The 23,627-nt window shown below is 36.0% G+C and overlaps 2 long non-coding RNA genes across 7 annotated transcripts in view; one reads left to right on the forward strand and one right to left on the reverse strand.

The window, feature by feature from the left end:
- LOC102151889 overlaps positions 1-21,240 on the forward strand; it is a 157,110-nt gene extending 135,870 nt beyond the window's left edge. For 4 of the 6 annotated variants that reach the window (XR_005361353.1, XR_005361352.1, XR_005361350.1 and 1 more), the window contains one exon: positions 17,010-17,945. This is a non-coding gene — a long non-coding RNA (uncharacterized LOC102151889). Of the gene's footprint in view, positions 1-17,009; positions 17,946-20,413 lie in introns of those variants that run through there. The other 2 variants (XR_005361355.1, XR_005361351.1) reach the window with 2 other exon arrangements.
- Positions 754-14,380, reverse strand: LOC111096430. Its single transcript, XR_005361357.1, has 3 exons — positions 14,271-14,380; positions 1,825-1,885; positions 754-1,087 (listed from the first exon to the last, which is right to left on the reverse strand). It is a non-coding gene; the product is annotated as an uncharacterized LOC111096430 (long non-coding RNA).
- Positions 21,241-23,627: the final 2,387 nt, after the last annotated feature.

Genomic DNA, 23,627 nt, shown 5'->3' on the forward strand with positions numbered 1-23,627 from the left:
CCAGGATCAGACACCTGAGGCTATAAGCTCCAGGTGATGTGTCCTGTTCATCACAGGTCCATGTTAATTAGCCTCTATGGTTCGAACTTCATCATCCCACTTGCTCTCTCTAATTATATTTAGATTGAGAGCCCAAGGTGTTTAAATCCATGCATTTCCAGGCATGCTTTATAGCAATGCACTTGGTATTTATGTGTGTGCATACACACACACACACACACACACACACACACACAAAATCCATGATATGGTAAAAATTCAAAGAAATCAGAGATGGTGAAGAATAGTCTATGGAAAAAATGAACAGTATCATGCTGACTTTAGCAAAAGGCACACTTCAACTTTGCTGTTCTACCTTTCTTCTTGTATCTATCATGTATGAGTGCAAGTCCTTATATTTTATTTACATTTTCTCTGAATTTTGCTCAAGAGTTATTCTATGCTTAGACAGTGAATCCTCACAGAGACTAACCCACTAGATCACAGAATATTTCAGCTTTCCATAATCTGACTCCTGATTCTTATCCAGACATAACATTGATGGTTATAAATGCAAAATTAAGGATGGAAAGAAAACCATAGAATAAATGCAAATAAGTGAATGAATAAGCATGTATGATTAAATACTGGGCAATTCTCTTTATTAAACAATACCAAATAAATGGTGGCTAATATAATAAAACCAAATGGTGGGAAGGAATTTCTCTTTCTTACAGTAGTTTATTTTCAATATTTTAGTATTCAGCATGTTAATAACTTTTACATGTTCACATGTAATCTACTGCCCAGTTGATACTTATTTTATGTTGAATATTGGATTCTGTTGAGGTTTAGCAAACTATTTACTTCGAGGATGACATTTGTAGAAACAGTATTTGAAACTTCTTCAATACAGTGATTCTAAATTTTCCACCATATATATCCAAAGGTTGTGCTTCCTTTTGTTCACAACTTCTCAAGGACCATATCATTTCTTTTCTTTATCCATTTTTCAGTAAATTATCCTCTGTAATACATATTATTTATCTCTTCCCAGTTTCCCTCACAATTTTATCTTCTGGTCCTGAATCTTCATGCATTATTTGTGCTAGAAAAATAAAGAGATGGGTAGCCCTTCATTTATTCAAAATTTTAATTAATTTATTTAAATTATACATTTGTTTAAAGCCTGTCTCAAATGTTCACCCATGTCATTATTTTTATAATGACAATATAATTCCTACTAGGGAAAGAAAGAGCACGTTAAGTGATTTTATAGAGTGATAGCATTCTTTATGCAAATAAATATAAAACATTTTAATAGTGATAATAATGGTTATATTAGATTTTCAAATTCATTTTGATAATATTGAATCAGTCACAAATCAGCTATGATGAGTTCTATAGCATAGGAATATTAAAAAGAGGGCTGAAAGTTCATATTTTTTTATGAAGCTTGCATCACAAGAATAGTGAGAGGCTGCCTCTCTCCTCCTGAAATGTGGCTTGATGCTGGCAAGCTTGTGCTGTTTGATTTGAGGGACCTTAGATAGAAACTAATCTCTTACTTTTTCATTAACTTATCCTGTAATTGGAGTGGGGTCTTACTGTCATTTCCCTTTTTTCTGCCTTTATCTTTTAGGTGGTTATAGCAGTACTTTTAAATAACTGGTCAGATACTAAATAAATAATAACAGCCTTTTTAAAATACAATGCTATAAAAATAGAATTCTTAAAAATCTCTCTCCCTCCCCTCCCCCCAAGATAGGAAGCTTACTTAACTTCTGTCCTATTTGGAAAGAATTCCGCAAAAGAACTCTGTAATCCATTCTACAATCCACTTACCCAAATGCTATCTGCAACATTGACACAATTCCAGGTGTGGTTTTGTTTTTCCTTTTTTAGTCTATAAGAAAAGAAGTGGTTTTTTAAAATATATTTTAAGCATAGGTTTCTAGACACAGATAACAGATATCTGGTGTCTTGAAAAATTGCTTAGTCAGGTCTACAATGAATACTTTTAAACCAAGGGACAGATTTCAGTTAAGGAAGAATGAAGATAAAAGCATGGAAATCTGGCAAAATGCGTTCTGGAGTGGATTAGAGAACGTGCTTGTTAATCCAGTGTAAAATGTCAATATAAGGGCAAAACTGAGGAAGCCAGAGAGTGACGGTGGAGCAAGGATTAGGACACATAATGGGGCCAAATCTAGATAAAATTTAAGGTCAAAGAGAGAGCGAGAAGAGACCCTGACTCCGAGTCAAGCACACATCCAGATAGACTGAGGGAAAATTTAGGGGCTGTATGTTAAATTGCTTTTCTCTGAAAGAGGAAGAAGTGAAAAAGTCTGCTATGAATGAAAGAATAAAGATTCTAGAGAGAATGCTATCTGGATGCTACAACAAAAGAATAAAATTATCTACAGGCTAATAAGATGGTTTTTCTAATATGTCTAGCATGTCTTATTTCTTAGACTCTGTGTTTCCTATTATTATCAACATTTAGCTATTCAATTAATATTTAAATATTTTGTTGATATTGCCCTTCAATATGTAGACATTCTGGGAAAACAGGCATGTGAAATAACTAGGATGATCTGAGTTACAGTGCCCTCCCCCCTATGCAGGCCACACATATCAGGAATATGGTGCCTAGTTGCAGATGTCTCATTGGAGGGCAATTGACAAATGAAAAGCATCCACAGAGTTAGCAGCATGTTGAGGGCTCTGGCCAAGCCATCTGAGAAACAATTTAGAAAAATAAAACTCTTCTTGCTAGAGAATCAAAGAATTGGAAGGACTCCTAAAGGTCATCAGTCCAACTGCTTGCTATGAGAGCTCTCAGATTCTCCTGCAGATGCAACACAGAAGTTTTTACTGTCGTTGCTGAGATTAACCCTTCCATTTAAATTCTTTTTCCTTTTTCCAGGAAGAAAGGGTCTGTAATAGAGACAGCTAGATAGGGGAATATAATTCCCTCTTTCTTTCTCTAAAACTGTAATGTTGAGATTTCATTATACAACAATTATCTTTCTGTTCTTTGAAACACAAGAGTGTCTTTTGCCTAGTTTTCAAGATCCTGAAGCTTTGCCCTACACTATATATATATATATATATATATATATATATATATATATATATATATATCTCCTAATTTTACTTCTCTCCACAGTAGTCAGGCTGATCTCCTCATTCCATTCTTTATGTCTCATAGGCAAGTTGTTCTAATTCTATCTTAGTGGCTATTTTGGGTTTCTATTGCTGTGTAGTAAACCACTGCAGATATTAGTGGCTTAAAACAATATCTTTATTTCTTATTCTCAAGATTTGGTAGATCAAGAATTCAAGGATTCAGGTGCAATGTTTTGGCTTCAATTGGCTTCACTAAAAGTCATTCATTTTGTAGTCATCTTTCAGTATGAGAAATAAAGAGTACATCTTTTAGTATGGCTTTACTGCATTATCTTGTATGAAGGTATAAACTTATTTAGCCAGTTTCTTATTGATGAGTATTTAGATTATTTCTAATGTTTTCACTGTTGCTGACACTGCTGTAATTAATGCCCTTTGATGACTCATTTGGTTTTCTGTTGGGTAAAGTTGTAGAAGGGAATTGCTGAAGAAAAATATAAGTTCATATAATTTTAGTATAAATGGATAAACCAACCAATAAAAGGTAATTCAGCCTGGACCAGCATAGGAGGAGACCATAATTGCTTTCCTTCTTCATGCACAAATATGAACTGCTTTCAGTTCTCTTGCTCTAGAGTATTTTTTAATACCAGTGACACATATTATTGTCGAGATTTCTGGGTATTCATGTAAATGTGTTCTTCTAAATGACACTTAAAATGTTTATAGTTGTGCCATATAGTACCACATAGCTTTTCACCAAGTTAAATTTATAGATTGATTTATGGCAAATAAAAATTTTTATAATATTGAATCTCCTCACCAAAAAAACATATAATGATTGTGTTATTTTACATTTATATAAATGTTTCTTTATAGTCCTAAGTTTTATGGAGTTATTTGATATAGTTTTCTTTTATGCTGCAATAACATTTTTTCTTATTATATTTTCTTATTATCATTAGTCTGTTTCTATTTAGTAGTATATAAGAAAACTATCACTTTTTTAATTTATCAAAATTGTATACAATATCAGATTTTTATATTAACCAAATATTGGACTACTTCAATGACTTAACTTTTCATTCAGCTTGTCATTTGACTAATAAAATTTTTTAGGCAAGCATTTATATTATGCTTAAATAATGATCTTTTGAAATCTGCTTTTAAATCAATAATGCTATTTACTTTTTACTATTTCAATGTTTTATCACATTGGTTAGATGTGATAAAATCCAGTTGCATAATGTTAAATAGCTTTTAACTCATTTGATACTTATGAAAATGTATTTCTTAAAAGAAGTTAAATTTTGTTGGTGTCAGTGACTTTATGACATGATGTCAGGCACTGTATTGATTACCATTGTGTGGAATGAAAACTGAGACTAGCTGGCCATATTTCTTCTAATGTGCAATGCATGCAGTGGTATTTTAGGAAATCATAAGACTGAGAAAAAAGAGCACTGACTTCTTTGAAACAATAAATGGTTCAATTTGAGATTTGAGGATTGTAATTAGTTTTTATTTTTATTTTGATTATTTTGTGTTTGTTTCTCTTGGATAAAAAGTAGTGTTCTAAAGAAAAATAGAGGAAAGTTAGAATAGTGGGCAAGAACTGAGACTGATGAAGAAGCCATAGATAGAACTTGAGTGATAATCATGGGTTATGAGTTGATAATCAAATAAGAAAAGATGGAGAAAAGATGTGTGTAACTTAAAATAATGTCTCTCTTGTTATACTATTTAATTCTAGCAATTCACAGTATGACCAGCCCATAGAAAGTGCTTAATAAATATTGTTGAATGAATGAATGGATGGATGAGGAATCAGTGCAACTATATGGACTAGGTGCCCATCTTTAACCCAAATGACAGGTCAATCCCCATCCAAATTATTCCCGCAGGTGCATTAAGGTCTAGTGTTAACATCCTCACTCCCAATCCTGGTGAATATGTGACTCAGCATCCTCTTCTCCAAAACTGAAAGCTCTAATTCGTATTTTAGGACTGCATCTGGTTAGAAGGGAAGATATGGGCAGGACAAGAAAAATAATTATCTAGTTTAACTGAACAGGTTCATGGTGTTCCATGCCATTTTTCTCCTACTGAGTTCTTTTAAAGAAAATGGGAAAGTAGAAAAGTATGCAAGTTGATGATAGGAGAGATATCAAACTATTTACCATTGCTTCAAAGTTGCTTGTGATCCATAAAAATACAATACTTTAAACAAACGGGGGTAAAATACATGCATCATGTAAAACCTAGTACCGTTCCTCTGAAGCAAGACTACAGAACTATTCACATGAGAAATTTGTGTAAGGAAAGTTGCTATCCATATCACACCACCGAAGGAAGCTTTTAGTCAGGACCTGAAGAAATGTGTGTCGAAGATCTCTGAATTGCAAAGTACATTTCTAAGGCTCAGTAACTTGGTAATGCCTAAATACAGACTTTCTGACCAGGAAGGTTTGGAGCCAGAAATGCACTGATGATTCCGCCAAGCTTTAGGGTACTCCTTTCAAATGCCCCAGTATTATACTTCCGCATAAGCCGAGAAGCAACATCAAAATATATTAATTATGACAAAAAGTTCTGAAAACTTAAAACAAAATCCTGTGGCAACAAAAACTGAATAAGGAGATTTCACATGCTCTGATTTACTCATAGCTGTGGGCTTCTTTAATGCTTTTCATATGGTGCATTAGTTCAAACATCCCAGATTACTGAAATGCATATTACTGATTTAAGTAAACTTCTGTATAGACTTCTTTGTTCTTTTTGCTAAATTTTGTCATATATTGGAAAGAATGTGGAGATAGAAAACTAGGTTCTACACTTAGCTCTGATTAGCTCAGTGTTTGTTGAACATGTGATTCATGGAGCCTAATTTCTCTACGACCTAAATATGAAATGAACTGGTTTATCTTTAAACCTGATCCTAAAAGGCCTTTCTCAACTAGGTAAGAAGACCAAGCAGGAGAGGGCCTTGATATGTCTGACTTTTGAAACTTGAACTTAATAGGGGGTAACTGAACTCACTGATGTGAAACCGCTATATTTTTAATCAAGCAGTCTAACCAGAAAATCCAAATTAAGGGGAATGGAGTAGGTCATAAATTGAGATAGGGAACGTGGTTACAAAAAAAATGAGACATTATTTGAAGCAGAAAAACATATATGATGTTGCTCTACTTAATAGGTCAATTCAGGGCACTCTGAGCAACTTTATTTAGGTGTGTGCTTTGAGGGTTGAGTGGGAGAGAGTTGCAGGTAAAAACACTATCATTCCTAAAAAAAAAAAAAATCTGACATACCGTTCTCCCAAAACTATTATGCCTAGCTGTCAAACCCACAATTCTCAGCAACATCTGAAAAGCCTCCAAACCACAGGTTGTATTAGCTGGGTTTGGCTGGGCCAGATAAGCTCACAACCTGCTCTATGGTGGGCTGCGGTGAGGTAATTGCAAGAGATGTGGAGGAGATCATGTATAATGACACCCACTGGCTTTATCTATATGACCAGGCACAACAAAACAACCCTAAAATGGGTTCTGTCCAGCCAATTCTGCTTCTTTGGCCATATCCATTGCCTGTTTGGATTGTGGGTACAATCTGTTTGAAACTCTGTTGGAGGATAACTTTCGAGAAGGTCTGAATCAGCTATGCCAGGATGATCTGTTGTGTGCTGTCAATGGGGTCATTACCCTCACTTCTGTGGCAGAACTGTTGACTGTGAAAACTCAGGTAGGGGGAAAGGCTCTTAGTACAATCTGGATTGGGCTACTGATGATGCCTGGAGGTTTCTGGGAGGCTGGAAGATTAATAGAAAATGCTCACTTAGAACCTAATGGAAGATTTCCCAAACACCCTGGGGAAGTCTATACTTCACTTTCACACTTGCCCACTTGGGATATGGGAAAGAGGAGATGGAGGAAACAAAGCCAGGAGTAGAAGGGCAAGGGTTCAATATATGTAAATGTTTCTACATAAGTTGATATAAAACACATGACTCTGAATGACTTCCAAAATGCTTGAATCCTATAAGACACACAAAAAAATGAATGATCTGAACACCATCTGTTTGTCCTTTTGGTACATGTGGTAATGGTCACTTATCTGACTACCTGTGGATATGGAAATGCATTTGAAATAATGAAGGACCCTCTGCTCTATTATAATGACAACTACCAGTGACATTTGTAACCTTAGCAGCAGGTTAGAAACTATTTATGTCCACTCCCATTAAGAATTTTACCTCTTTTGACACATCCATTTGGTTCTGTTTGAAAGAGAAAATCATTAGTCTGACCTAAAACCACAAATGAAGACCAACTACTCTCAAGTAATTTGCATATGCTTAACTATTTATGAGTTCCCTGCTGAGCATCAAAAGTGGTTATCAATCTACCTACACCCCAAACTTCTATAGAACATTCAGTTTCTGTTAAAAGCATGTTCAATTCCCTATGAAATGAAACTTGAGGTCAGAAGCATAACAGACAGTACTTTCGTTTCCTTGGGGAGCATTTTGGCATTTTCTGCAATGAATAAAGTTTATCCATTCACCGAGCAGATATTTATTAAGTAGCTACAATATGCTGAACACATAGTTTAATTTTGGAACATGTTTAGATCGTCAATAGAGTAGTGTATTAAAATCGATCTTGTTTAACACCATCTATTTTTTGACCAGCGTTCACAACCATTCCCTCCTCTTACCATAATTCAACTTGTCATTTGTTGATAGATGGGCTAGATGACAAAATTTGGCAAGCTACAAAACATGGAATATCTCTTATTTGAAGAATGTGTAGTAGTAGAATATTGAGTCTTTAAACCTATTCAACATAACCTGAAATAACAGTACTTCAATATGTACTTATCTTTCTTACTCATTTATTTATTTCAGGTTTTCTTTTTTGAGGGGAGGGAGGTTCCATCTGATCTAAAATAAAAGCAGCAGTTAATACTGTTGTATTTAATATCATTTCAGTACCTACAGTGATGATGAGGCAGCAATCTCAAGGAAATTACTGCTGTTGCAAGTAAATAAGTTATTTATTCCTTTGTTGAAGGAGTTACACTTCCAACACGCAATGCCTTAAACTTTGTTTATTTTACAGTTTTGATGCAAATGACTTGCCATCTTAATCTGGGAGTACATCAGAAACAGAGCGTTAGAGTCTTTGTCAAAGCTACTAATGCTCAGCATATTTTCTTAAATCATATGGGTCAAATAGCAAGAAGATTGTTTAGAAAGTGCAGACTAGTATCAGAGAGATTTGGGAAAAGATAATTTTACTTCTGACCACTAATGACTTCTGAAGTCTTTAGTTCACAACAGTAAAAATGTTTTAGAAACAAAACAAAAACATGTTTACTGATACTTCTTTCAATAAGTCTTTGCCTTTTAGTATAAAAAATAGAGTGCATTTCGGGTTTTATTTCAACAGTGTATAGGGTCTATTGCATTCCAGCTGACACTGCTGAAGACAAGTTTTAAGATTTTCTCTTATGTGATAAAAATTCATATATAAATTACTTTGTATCACACTTTTGTGCTGTATAATTATCAAATAAACTATTTAGGAGTTATATGGGGGAAAGGTGGGGGGAGAAGAAAACCTAAACCACTTTCCCTGGGTTTTGTTTATTTTTGTTTTTTCTCTTTGTTCATAAAATGTTTATAAATGGGCAAGTCTAGGGGAGCTTTCTAATTTGTGGATGGTGGTTCCAAGCTGTGCCTATACAGTTTTATGACTGCTTAGTTCCAAAATGTATAAACACATTACCCTTCTACATAGCAAAATGCCCAGGAGAAGGCAATGTAAAAGAAATGAAGCAGAGGAAAATATATTGCACCATTTTCTTTCTTTCTTTTTTTTTAGATTTAATTTAAAATTGATATAAAGTGATTTCAGCTTTGAGGAGCTACTGAATACTTTCCACTCGCTGTTTCCTTGTTTTATCTCAGCTGCACTTGTCCAACAAGCGAATCCTACATAACTTTTGAGAAAGTCCTCACAAGCAGGTATTGAAGGAAGACATAGTATCTTCTCTGAGAGTCAGCAGTTGAAATTCCTAGTATTTATTTTGAAGCTAAATGATTTTTGGTTTGAAGGGTGTGTGTGTGTGTGTGTGTGTGTGTGTGTGTGTGCGCGCGATTCCCCATAGTCTTAACTTTGCAATGCAAACCAATTTTTCAAAAGGACCTGCAAAGTTCAGCCATCTGCCAACAAAATGCTTGCACATCAGCTTCAGAACAAAATGACTGGAGGTCAAATTGCTGTAATGTATACCAAATATACTAAAATACTATATATATCCGAGTAGTTGGTATGCAACTAAAGGAAATTTCCATGTTTAAGAAGTGTTATTGTTGTTGTTGTTGTTGTTGTTGTTTGGCTGAAAAGCGTGAATTTTGGATGAAAACCCATGATTCTGTGTTGGTTAATATAAAATACGTGAGGAAGAATCCAGGAAAGCTTTTGACACATAGTAGAGTTCAGATAACATACACTGAGTTTGAAGCTGAATGTTATAAGTCCTCAACGTATTCCATGATTTTCAGAAAAATAGCAAAGTATATTCCTGCTCATACAGAAGAAAGGAGGCTACTTCTTATCCAAACCATAGAGATTAGCTTAACAAAACTTTTACTCTGGTACCAATTCTACTGGGAATGTGGCTGTGCAAAGAACAACAAATAATCCAGACTTGGTTCATGAATATGAGTGAAATTTAGAGACATGTCACATGGTTATTGCCCATCTTGCCCTGTGCAGCACAAACACAATTCTTGAAAGGTAGTTGATTGCCACTTTTTCTACCTCCCATTTCCTCATCAAGGAACTGAATAATCTGCTCACAGAGTGGCTTTTGCCTTCACTCTTTGTAAAAAATTGTTCATTCCAAAATCCACATGTAGGTCTGTCAGTGGTCAATGAAAAGATTTACTTTCATGACTCATTTTTTTGAGATCCATTTGATACATTATCTTCTCTCTGAAACACACTCTAGGGACACTGGATGGCTCAGTGGTTCAGCTCAGGGCATGATCCTGGCTCCCAGGATACAGTCCCAATTTGGGCTCCCCACAGAGAGCCTGCTTCTTCCTCTGCCTATGTCTCTGCCTCTCTTGTGTGTCTCTCATGAATAAATAAATAAAATCTTTAAAAATAAAAAAAAAAGAAACTCATTCTAACCCCTTTAACTGATTTAGTTACTTCTTCCTTTGTTTTCTCATAACAAGTTGTATAAACAACTTGTATAAACAACTCTCCTGTTATAGTTATTCTAACAATAATTATATGTTATGATTTATCTGCATATACAGTGGCTGCTCTGGCCAGATGTTAGACTTTTAAAAAGCAAGAAATACTTATTCATTTTTCAACACTAACATAGAGTACTGGCCATACTGGCCATATTGTAAAAGTACAATAAATACTTATTTTTTTTTCAATAAATACTTATTAAGTGAGGGAATAATGGAGAGATTTCTGACTAGTTTTGGAATAGTCTTGTTGTGTTGTTCAGTGATGTAGTGTGTTTTATCATTTACATTTGAAAAAGGAATCAGATGATGACACCAATGGCAATGGCATGGCTTTCTCTTACTAGCATACAGCTTCCCTGGAATACCATGTTTATCATGTTGAACCTCTGCACCATCAGACATGTAACTAGTAAGGTTAAGCATCTATGAAAGACAGTCATTAAAGACTCCTTTTCATAGATGTAGGTTATACAATCAGCACAATGCCTTTGGGGATAGTCTAGCATTTTTAACACGCTTTATTTTTGCAAATACATTCCACCAAAACTCATATATTATACAGAGGAGAGTGGTCTTTGATAGTATGAAGTACAATTACTTTACTGAATGTTCCAAAGATGGTGAATGGAAGGAATCAAGGAAGAAAGGAAGGAAGAAAAGTTTCCTAACTGTATTTCTATTTTTTTACCAGAATAAGGAAAATATTTTAAATTATAAAATCAGATCAACTTGATGGTATATATGTTTAAAATGCCTGATTATCAAAAACACCAAAATGTAAATTAAAAGCAAAAAGTCAAACTATAAAATAATTATAACAATAATTCAGGTAAAAAGTTATATCCTTAAAGGAAAACAAAAGCCACTTAGAATTAAATTTAAAAATAGACAAACACCACAGACACACACACACATACACACACACACACAACCCACAAGTCTGAATGAGAAAAAAACAGTTTAAATGAGATGATATTGTTTTATCTATAAACACGGTGATAAACGTGGTGAACATGCAAACATGGTAAAATTTTATTTTACTTTAATCTTTAAATATTTTTGGCTTGTTTGAGTTTTATTTAAGTTATAATAATCAGTGGGGACTGGCAGATGCTGAAACAAGAATTCTCATAAACTGTTAGGGAGTCTAGTTATAACAATTTTCAAAATTGGAAAAATACTTGATATTATTCTACTTAGAAGCTGAAATTCTCTATACTGTGCCACAGAAATTCATCATCAAGTAACAACAAAAAAAAAAAAAGAGAGAGAGAGAGTAAATTCTCAGGTCAATTTTTTTTTTAAAGATTTTACTTATTTATTTGCGAGACAGAGAGAGAGAGAGAGAACAGCAGGAGGAGGGGCAGAAGAGAGGAGAAGCAGACTCCCCACTGAGCAGGCAGCCTGACACAGGGGCTTGATACCAGGACCCCAGGATCATGACCTGAGCTGAAGGCAGACACTTAAGTGACTGAGCCTCCCAGGTGCCCCTCTCAGGTCACATTTTTGAAATAACAGTGCAATAAAAGAAACAATTTTTTAAAGTATAGAGCTCACAAGCATACACACCCTGCATACGTACACACACACTACAATAAGTTTGAGAATTTTGAAAAAAGATTATTAAAAAAATTCTTCCTTAAATTATTACTAAAAGGGACTAAAAGGGACATTTAAATGACAAAGCTAGAGAGACTGTGTAGACCATAACAAAAGGTAAATACTACATTTTAAAACTTATTTGTAGATTTGATGATGAAAACTTCTATTTCAAGATGGCATATTGACCACAGATATTATTTCCTTCCCACCAACGATCCTTTTGAAATGATAGTAAAGAAATAAAATCATTTAAATCAAAGTGACCAGAAGAATCAGGGGCAGTGTTGGAGTGGGGATGACCAATAAGACTCAAGAAATTTCATCAAATTTCTGTAATGTGGAAAGCAAATACAGCAGGACTGAACAAGAAACAAGCCAGAGGAAGCTTCAGTCGAGACTATAGAGTCCTAAGCCAATTTCTTTTTCATAACCAAGGCAAACAGAAATTAGAAATATTAGATGCAAAGGAAGGTGAAAGTCAGGGGGTCTCATTGACTATTAGTAATGACTGCAGCCAAGACACTTTGGACTTCTATATATCCAAAGACTAACAGCTGGAAGGTGTCACTATTGTGATAGGAATAACGGACTCTGATCAGCACACAAAAGTTGGGCTCCATCTACGCAATAGGCATAGTACTCTCTTGAAATACTGTGTGACGGGGACGCCTGGGTGGCTCAGTGGTTGAGCACCTGCCTTTGGCTCAGGGCATGATCCCAGTCTGGGGATCGAGTCCCACGTCGGGCTCCCTGTGGGGAGCCTGCTTATCCCTCTGCCTATGTCTCTGCCTCTCTCTCTGTCTCTCTCATGAGTAAATAAATAAAATCTTTAAAAAAAAAAAATACTGTGTGACGAACATGAGCAGCCATCCCAGCCTAAAGGGTATGACTGTCACATGTTATGAACTGAATGTTTATGCTCCCCAAAAATTCATGTAAAAAATCTAATCCCTAATATGCTGGTATTTGGAGATGGATCTTTGGGAGCTAATCGGGTCATGAAGGTGGATCTCTCATAAATGAGATTGATGTCCTTATCAGAAGGGACCTGAGAGCTAGTTTTCTTTCCACCATGTGAAAATACAAGAAGTCCACTGTCCACAGCTTGGAAGAGGGATCTCACCAGAACGCAACCATACGGACATCCTGACCCCTGACTTCTGACCTCTAGAACTGCTAGAAATAAACATGTGTTGTGTAAGGCATTCAGGTGATGGTGCTTTGTTAAAGCAGAATAAACTAAAACAGCAACCTAGGGCTCAGATCCCATAGAAATGAAGGTTTGGGTCATACCATGAGGTAAGCCACCAACACCTTGTGAGGTGATAGATGAGAGAGTGAAGATAATTTGGATGGATATTGGGAGAGGAAGAGAATGAGCTCCAGTTGTGACCCTGAGGCTGCCTGAATAGTGGAGGCTCCAGTTCAGCCTACTAACCTCTATTTTCTATTTCTCCTCAAAAATTAAGGCTCACATGAGTTATAGAAGGCACACTCCCCATCCTAGTGATCTGTAAGACACATGGGAATAACAATGGTGATAACTAAAAGACTGTTCAGATATCCTGCTGTAGGAAGCAGACTTGATTGATCTTAGCTGCTGCCCTTGTGGTTCTCACCATTTTGTTTGCACTAAGGCCACACTATTCATGCTTCAACCTAATGCATGAGCATAGTGGGGCTTCCAACGCAAGCCCAATCCTGTGAGATACAGGACCCCTCTAAGATGGATCTTTTTGCTCCAGAACTCCCCATTGTCAGGGTCAAATTTTCTTAGAACTGAATGGCCATCTGAGACTATTTCCCCAGCCCTCTTTCCTTCCCCTTCTCTGTCAAACAGTACAGATCTACCTCATGGTCTGAAGATATCCCTATGTCATGTGCCTCCCTCCCCCCACTTTTTTCCTCACCAGTGTTTTACCAATGAATCTCTTGCATGTCTTTTCCTGCCCTGGCATCTATTTCTCAAAGGACCCAAACTAAAAACATTCCAAATTCAACCTAAAAAGAACCATTGTAGAATAATAAGTAGATACTAATAGTAAAACATTCTATGAAAAAAATTCTCAATATTTTTTTAAATCTTAGACTATTAGTGCTGAAAAATGTGACAGAAAAGATAATAGACATAAAGAATTGATACAGAAGGACCAACATCAAAGAATCTAGAAAGTGAACAGAACAGAGAAAGAAGAGGAAGAGTATTTCTGAACACTGATAAGAAACCCAAAATTTACATTGAAAAATGTCCTAAAATAATGAAAAATGATCCACTTACAATTGGGTGTTTTGAATTTTCAGAACACTAAATATAAAGGCAAGAGTCTAAAGCTTTCATATGACAGAACATGTCAATAATGTGATTATGAATCAAAATGCCATGGCCTTCTCAACAGCAGTAGTAGATCCTAAAAGATTATGAAGGCCTGAATTCTAAATTCTGACAATGTTCAGCCTGAAATTCTAAGCCTAAGCAACCTAGTAATCAAGTGTGAATATACTAAGAGCCTGCATTTACTAAGTGGCAGGAACTATGTGAATGATTTAATCTTTAACAATCTTACGAATAGATGCTCTTAATATACCCACTTTGCAGATGAAGAAACTAAGGAAACAAAGGTTTATGAACTTGCTCAAAGGCACAGAACTAATAAGTAGTAGAGTCACAATTCAAGACAAATAAAGTATAAGTTGAAGTCAGTACTTTGAACTGTATTACATCTTAGTACAAGCAATGTAGTTTATAGACATTTTCAAATCTGCACAATCAGAAAATTTATGATCTATGAGCATTTATTTGCTTACAGAGTTTTTTAAAGATATTCAAGAAAGAAATGAAAAGAAACATAAAACACAACTATGGTAGAACAACTACACGTCTTTCCCCTGATCTCCAAAGATGCCCATGCCTCATTCCCAGGAGCCTCAAATATGTTACTTTATATGGCCTGGCAAAAGGGATTTTGCTTACAAGATTAGGTCAAGGATCTTGAAATAGATTATACAGGTAGGCCCAATGTAATTACAAGCTTGTGGGAGAGACACAGGAAAAAGGAAAGATTTCAAAGGGTTATGCTGCTGATTTTGAAGATAGAGAAAAGGACCTTGAGCCATGGAATGCAAATGGCCACTAAGAATTGGAAAGGGCAAGGGGAGACTCTCCCTTAGAATTTCCAGAAAGAATGCAGTCCTGCTGACCTATTTTGGAATTCTAAACTCCAGGACTATAAGATAATAAATAGTGTTATTTCAAGCTTCTAATTTGTGGTAATTAATTATAGCACTAATAGAGAACAAGTGATAACAAGATGGAGAGTGACAGAGATATGGGGTTGAAGGGGGAAGACAACTCATCTAGGAGAGTAAAGGAAGCTCAAAGTGACAGCTTAGCATAAAGCCTAGAAGCAACCATCCTGAGTTGGAAAAGTTGGACACATGGATCTATAAGGTAGTGATTTGAGGGAAAAAAGGTATTATGGTCCTATTGGAAAAAAATAGCTGAGAATATAAGAAAGACATAGCATGAATAAATAAAAAGTGATTAGAAATTCCTGGAAAAAAATACGAAGCAAAGGAAATGCAAACATATGCACAATTTGCCTTGGCATAGAACAACACCCACATCATCATAATGTGAATACTCTTTATTGATTTAACTAAAAATAGCAATATAATTATATTAGAAAGATGAGGAAATGTGAGGTAAGGCTTTTTTCAAATGATAAATATTCATCTATCATTAGATAGTTAATAAATAGTATCTAAAATTAGCAAATCAATAAAGAACAGCAACCACATATTTAGAGACATAGGGGTAATCACTTGAAAAACAGAGTTCAAAATAGTTCCTCTTGAGCCTAGGGGATGGGAAGAGAATGGAAGAGAGGATATTAATTTTTTGTTACTATATTAGTATTATTTTATATCATATTGGCATCATTTTAGTTCAATTACATGAAAATTGATTTAGTGTAACTAATTGACATAAAAAATGAAAATATAAAATTAAAAAGTATGAGAGATTTCCAACTGAGATTGTAAGCACAGAAACAAAACAAGAACAAAAATGAAATCAGTGACTGGGATTCTCCAAAACGTTTAAATTTTTTGAAAAGTCCAAAAAATACATAAAATTAGAAACAAATGGCTAGAGAGAAAATATATTTGCAACAAATATGAATGTATACCTTTAATATAAGGAACCTTTTGCAGATCAATAAGAAAAGTCCAAACATGTTTATAAAAACTCTGGACTAGTACATGGACAAGTCATGGAAGAATTAGGAATGATCAATAAACATGAAAATAGGTTTATCCTCTATAATAGTCGAATTTGTGTATATTGAAACAAAGAGGGTACCCTTTTTACTCAGTATAAAGATTATAATGATTAAATTGATTGATGGTGGGAGTTTAGTGATGTGAAAACTCTTATAAATGATATGAGAAGAATTAATACAGCTTTTCTGAAAGCAATTTAGCAATATAGACAGTCTTGAAAGAGTTCTATCCTTGGAATTAGTAACTCCATTTCTAAAAATCTGTTCTGAGAGAATAATAGCCAACAGAGACAGAAATTCATATATGCAAAAACAGTTGTTTATAATAGTGAAAATTGCAAACAATTTATAATTATGATAATGTATAATTATTTACAATAATTTAATTTAGGAAACTATTTTAAGAAACTATGGAACACGTACTGTGCAGTCATTAAGTATCTTGTTTATGAGGATTATTTGGCATTGAAAAATTATAAAGTACACAGTTCAGTTTAAGAAATCTTCATAGAAACATACTATACATTTCATATGTATTCATATACATAAAAAGAGTGAAAATATTCCAAGTATTACATTCTTTCTATGTATGATGTTAACATTTTAAATTTTATCTGCATGTTTTTGTCATTTTTATATAATGGATTTTCATATATATATATATATATACAAATTAATGAAAAAACAGTGAATGAACAGAAGTACAATACAAAGACTATTTGTTTTCTTTTCCACAGCTTATGATTTTTGCATTGGAGGACAGTAATTCTTCTACCCAAGAAATTGATGACCTAAAGACAAGAAATAGCCTCTTACTCAAGCACAAACTTCAGAAGAGAATACATCTTTATTACTTGATTTTCCTCATGATTCCATTATCTACCAGACCCTGCCTTTACATCCCTCTCTAGCTAATGTCCCCTAGGTCACTAATTTCAATTTTTTTTACTACTGTCTTCAATTTACTCTCTGTCTTTCTACCATACCCATCAAGGCACTCTCTAAACATAGATAAATAAAACTCTTTGCTTCTTTTTTCTCCTAAACACTGAAAATATTCAAAGAAACATATGAAAAATTACTAATTTTCAAATTTACATTTATGCCCATCCTTCTCAGATGAGAAGATAATCACTCTTCCTTTCCTTGGCTCCTGTTCTCTTTCTCTTTATTCTCTCTCCCAGGACACTCACCCCTCTCATCCCCAAATCTTTTTCCTTTCAGTGCCAAATCCTTCCTTCCTAGCCAAAAAAGGACAGATCTTGCCTAAGTCATATCCTAGGAGGTCTCAGCAGTAAAGTATGCAGAACCAAGGTGAGGGGCAAGGGTTTACCAGAAATGGCAAGTTTGGCCTAAGGCCTGCTACAAACTGCTCCTTGGAGAAAAATCTAGCAGTTCTGTTACCAGTGTGCAAACAGATGGGGGTGGCTAATATTCCACAGATTGGGAGGCAATGTACCAGCATGATCTAATTCAAGAGGAATATACTCTAGGTGTAAGTCAAGGCTCTGCTACTTCTTCGCCCTGTGACTCTGTAATAGTTACTTAACTCCAGGGTCTCAGTTTCCTCTCATCTGAAATGGGGCTCATGTGACTCATGTTGCTATTACCACAGAAAGTCTATGTGAGGATCCAAACAATTTAGTATAATAAATCACACAGTAAATACTCAATAAACATTAGTTACTATTATTAATTCTGTTATTATCTTTACCTGGCTGATCTGGTGCAGTTTCTTTAATCAGGTTCATATGGTCAGACAGCAGGCAGTTGTGTTGTCCTTACGTTTTCGATTTGAGTTGAAGCCAGAAGTCAGCGAATCACCAGAGTGGGGGTAAATACAGCTCCTAGGGGCTGACTGTGCTACCTGGCTTGACTAGAATAACCCTGGATGAGCCTGTTAATTGAGGAGAGCTTGTGAGAGTTTGTAATGAGGCAACCAGCATATCGTGGGCAAACACAGAAAGCTTCCCTGAAGAAGAAATATTTAAGATATCAGTGGGAGCTGGCAGGTGAAGATGGAGGAAGAGAGAGGAAATGGCAGTTGCAAGGGTATTGTGAGGGCAGGAGTAGAACATGATAGCAGTAAAAGGCGGACAGAGTTAGCCTCTGGTGAGAAGGGAAAAGAGGCTCAGGATGAGGCTAAATGGACAAAACCCAAATCCCTTGGATCCCATAGCCATGCTGAGGTAGTCAAAACAAGATCTGGGGAATGGGGAAGGGGAATAGATTCTTCCAGTTTGACTTCTGTGTTCTCTTTTACTTAGAGAAGTAAATAACCCTATTGATTCTCAAAGTCATGTCCTGTAACCAGGCCAACATTGACAAGTACAAGCAATAGAGCTGAAATGTGCACATGCACGCGTGCAAATAAAGGACAGATCTTCCGAGACTAGGAACAGACAAACTCAAAGAGATGAACAGATTCCTTGTCATCCCTTGTTGAAAGGTAACCCTGTGTGGTCCTCTGTGGCACAGACGGTAACTAATCTCTTACTTGTGAGACCCAGGGTGGTAAAGAGTATGACTGAGGTCCAATGGTGCTGCCAGTTTAATGGGACACAAAGATAAAAAAAGGATCAGGAAATAGTAGAGCTGTTGACATAAAAACATAAACCCATGTCATCTGCCTGCCATTGCATACATACAGTGAGATGAACTCTGCTCTGATGAATACACTAAATTGACCTGATCTGAGATGCCTGGGTGGTGTACTCTGTTGGGCATCCAACTCTTGGTTTCAGTTCAGGTCTAGATCTTAGGGTTGTGGGGTTGTGGGGTTGTGGGTCCAGCTCTGGGCTCTGTGCAAGTTACTCAGATGCCTTAGCACAAAAGGATCAACTTCTGAATGCTGCTTGAAATAGTCTCTCCCTCTCCCTCTGTCTCTCCTCCATCCCCTCTCTCAAATAAATACAAAAGTCTTTTAAAAAATTAAAAAACAATAACTTGGCCTGATCAATCAGCAGACAGTTTGAGCTATACTATCTCATCCTCATCAGAGGAAAGAAAATTCTCCATATTTTCAGAGTTTATCAGACACAGGCTCTTATTTAAAATAGCAAGTTTTCAAAGTCAAAAGACAACTGCATTTTGTTTGCATTTGTCTTAAATGAGTGTAATGAAACCTCCAGATTTTCCTAGTTATTTTCCCTACCATTTAGTATATAACTGGAATAGAAAAAATTGGTAAGTCAAAGAACTACCACATAACCCTCAAGATTATTGCCTATTCTATTTGGACACAGCAAGTGGAAATTGTTGCAACTTCCCAACCTACTAATATATATATATATGTGAAACATTGTTGTAACATTTTGGAATGTGTTTTTGTGCTCATTAAGAATTTATCAGAGATTAGTGTGTTTTTGTTAAATTACAAAGTTTGAAAAGTTCAAAAAATGGAGAAGCCATAGGCAATGATGGTTAATTAGTAAATAGTTACTAAATCATGGAATGGCTTCCTGTTTATACTTTATTCAGCAAACTTTCATTGACAGCCTACTGTATTCTAGGCTCTTTGCTTTTATAGAACTTATATCCTAGACTAGAATTTAAAAATAATCACATAAATATAAATATACTTGCAAATTACATTAAAATATGATTTTAAAATACATAAAAGACATAAGTAGTTATATATTGTATAATTTTTTTAAAATATAAAAGGCTTAAGGATAATTTTAAAGTACATAAAAGGCATAGGAAGTGTCATTTATTAGGATAAAGAAGTCCAGAAAAGTGGCAGACTTGAGGAGGTCATAAGTTCGGTTTTCAACACATTTAGGAGAAGATGCCCATGAGACTTCCAACAGAGAGAGATTACATCAAAATTTGCAGATATACATCACAAGCTGTGGGTTTGTTTGTTTGTTCCAGAGAAGATTGATACAGTGCAGTACCTAGAAAGCAATTGTTAATCTAATAAGAAGATCTTTAAACCATTGGTAACATGGTTGTTGGATGTGTGTTGGGTGAGGGCTGGAAGTAGTGAAATATAAACAATAATAGATGGCCAGAGCTCAGCTTTACACATTCCCATTTGGCAAAATGCAGTACAACGGGGCTGTTTCTTCAAGGTTGTTTTGGTTCTACAGATCAGCATAGTGTGTTTGGCAAACAAAATGTATTTACTCTTTTTCAGGGAAAAACACAAAGATAAATACCAAAGGATCTTCATTTGACACTGCTTCATCACCACTACCCTGCTCTCCTACCAATAAACTATTACCCCACGATCACAGATCCCTCTCTGAGAAGTTACTCAGATGCCGCGGCACAAAAGGATCAACTTCTGAATGCTGGGTGACTAGCAAGTCATCCTAGGAAAGTCACAATGAGTATTCTAATCAAAGTGAAGGGGTCTAAACAGAGAATGGAGGCTGAACCGTGAAAAGCAAAACACTTTGGCAAAAAAAGGCAGAAATCAGAGTATTTTTCTGAATTTCCACCAATTTGGTGGAAAGCCAACTTCTAAAAGAGTAGCTCTTCAGTAAGCAGGTTTTGTACTAGCTCTGTAATAGAAAGCTTAAAAGATCATTTACTAATCTGAATTTCTATGAGGAGAAGCACAGCTACACTTGCGGGCAAGTGCTTCCTAGACCATGAAAGATCTTAAAGGTACCTGCTCACACTTTCAACTGTGATGAGCTGGTGAAGACTGGCTCAAAACCTCAGCACTGGTGTTGTGAGAGATGTTTGACAGCCCTGGAGTTCAAAGACTGATGTGCTTTCTTCTACTGGCTCTACGTATTGGAACTAAGTAAAAATCTTGAAAGTGAAATATTCTCAGAATAGGATCATTCACTTGATAAGCTTATTTTGACTTCCTGAGAAAGGAAAGGGCAGAAAAAGAAAGAAAAAGACATTGAATCTTTACTTTCTCTGTTGACCTTGAAAGCAATGATGTTAATTGGAGTATAATTTAATTTCAAACTATTTTCATTTAAAAACAAGAAAGGAAGAGGGGAATAAAAAAAGGGAAAGGAAAGGAGGGAGGTAGAGAGTGAAGGAAGGGAGGAAGGGAAGGAGAGAGGAAAAAAGAGAAGTCTTAAGATAAAATCATTAAACTCCTAAAACTGCAAGGAACCTTACAAGTGATCTGGCCCAATTTGGTGACCAGTTTGGTAATCCCTTCTTCCCCTCCCCCTGTGTTGTTCATCTATCTTCCTGCTCAATCACAGTGAAAAGGAACCCAGGCCCTTCTACCGTTAGATATATCCACTTTATTATTCAGTTTTTCCCTTATGTTGAGTTTAAATTTGCCTTCTAATAACTTTTACTCACTTGTCTTAACTCTACCCCTTAGACTGACTAAGGCGTGTCTATTTTCCTTTTCTCATGAAAATCCTTTAGTACCTGAAGCCTTATATTCTCAGATGCTCAGAACCCTGATCCATGAGGAAGCAGACCATCCTTCAGTGCGAATGCAGCTTTGAGAGCAGACTATGACATCATCCTGATTAGAGAAAATGTTGTAGTTGGACCCCTGTGTGTGGAGCATTTGTTAACCATTAAACAGTGAGGCCCATCTCCACAGGGAAACCAGAAACGACTGCAAATGGGGTCAGACTTGCCCAAGGGAGCCAGAGGCAGAAGTATTCTTGACATGAACAGAAAAGATTGATGTCTCCGACGCGTTTTGCAAGACAGTTCTTACGTTTGCAGTTGGGTTTCAGCAACACTGGACTGGTTTGATTCTAGTGAAGCTGAAGCAGAAAGTCTGCACACAAAGGCATTGTTCTGTCCTGTGCAGGGAGACGGGAGATGCTGAGCGCCGTGGAGCATCCAGCTCAGGGCAGCTCAGATGTAGCCTTCCAGATGATGGACGAGCCCTGCGTAGGCACAGCAACCGTGGGGTTCTTAGTGAACCCAGAGCTCGATCACAGAAAGGGACCTGATGCCGAAGATAGAATTTTCCTTATCAAAAAAGATGACTTTCTTTTTTTTTTCCTCCAAAATTTCGATTACAGGTTTTCAGTTGAAGTTGAAGTTGTGACATAGGATTATGTCCTATACTCTCTGTGTGTTGGGCACAGAGAGTAGGTTTGGAGTGTGGCAACTAACAGATTTAGAGTCATTATTTTGCTTCTACAATCAGAAAAATTCTCCACTTAGAAAACCCCTGGATAAAGCAGAGGGAATGAAATATTTGATAAATTAACCCCAGATTAAAGCAACAACAACAAATACAACCACAGATCCACTCATATAGGACTAAACACACATGGATTACAATGATGACAAGAGAGAGGTTACATCTCATGGAAATAAGTCACTGGGTTATAGGCTCCCTGATGAGTAAGATAGATCCTGATGGACACGTACATAATCCTAGTGAGAGAAAAGGAACTGTGTGGGCCCAAACATCAGATCTGGCATAGGCTCAATAATGTTGGTGCAGCACCTATAGTGGGAATAGCTGAGGATATTGTCTATAGCTATATGATTACAACTGAAATGTTATTAGAATTAGGAGAGAGAATTTTTCTAGTGAAGCCAAACGTGAAAAAAAATTCTTTGCACTCACAATACTTGTCTTGGAATATTAAAGGTGGTAGGTGGTTTTGTGTTACCAAAATAGGCAACATTATTCTCAGAAATTATATCTTTTGAGCTGATTTCTCAACTCACAAACTCTTCACTGATGCCTCTACCTTCTGAAACAAGCCCCTGATAACCTTGTCTATAATTGTCCCCAAGAGTAATTCTATTTTCCATAGAAATTGAGCAGATGTAATTCTAGTTCAGTCTGGGCTTGTGTTCTGAATGGGGTTATGGAAACTCAGGCATCTGCCATGTGGCCTGAGGAGCAGAGGAAAAGCCTTCAGAGGAAGAAATCTGCAATGGGAGTGCAGAAAGAGGCAAATATGAGATACGCAGAGTCCTTTCTAGTTTATGGTTTTAATTTTACTTTAGCGTTCCAATTTTTTTCTGGACGATGGGCAAATATATGCCTTCCGGTATCTTTCACGAGCTACCTCTATATTTTCTTAATAAACATCTCTCTTTTTTAAAATCTAATTTAGGGGTTTTTTTTGTTGTTGTTGGTATTACTGATAACCAGCGTCCTACATACTGTAGAATAGAGCTGTGTTCCTAGTTTGAGCAAGATTTTCCACAGAGCTAACTTCAGATGTAAAATCATGGTTTCTTATCAGTGCTTCCTGGAGTTAGTCTGAAGAGCCTAGCGTAGCCCTGGGTGGTTAGAATAAGCTCCGCAAGCCCCTCAGAGAAGCCCTCTGGCAGAATCAAGCATGTTGATTCAATTCACTTTAGTAAACATATTCCTACTGGAAGCACCTGTTAGGTGATGAGTTGGGACACCTGTCTGGGAGCCAGAGTTTCACTGGTGGACA

The sequence above is a fragment of the Canis lupus genome, chromosome 6 (assembly GCF_011100685.1).
Source record: "Canis lupus familiaris isolate Mischka breed German Shepherd chromosome 6, alternate assembly UU_Cfam_GSD_1.0, whole genome shotgun sequence".
Taxonomy (NCBI): domain Eukaryota; kingdom Metazoa; phylum Chordata; class Mammalia; order Carnivora; family Canidae; genus Canis; species Canis lupus.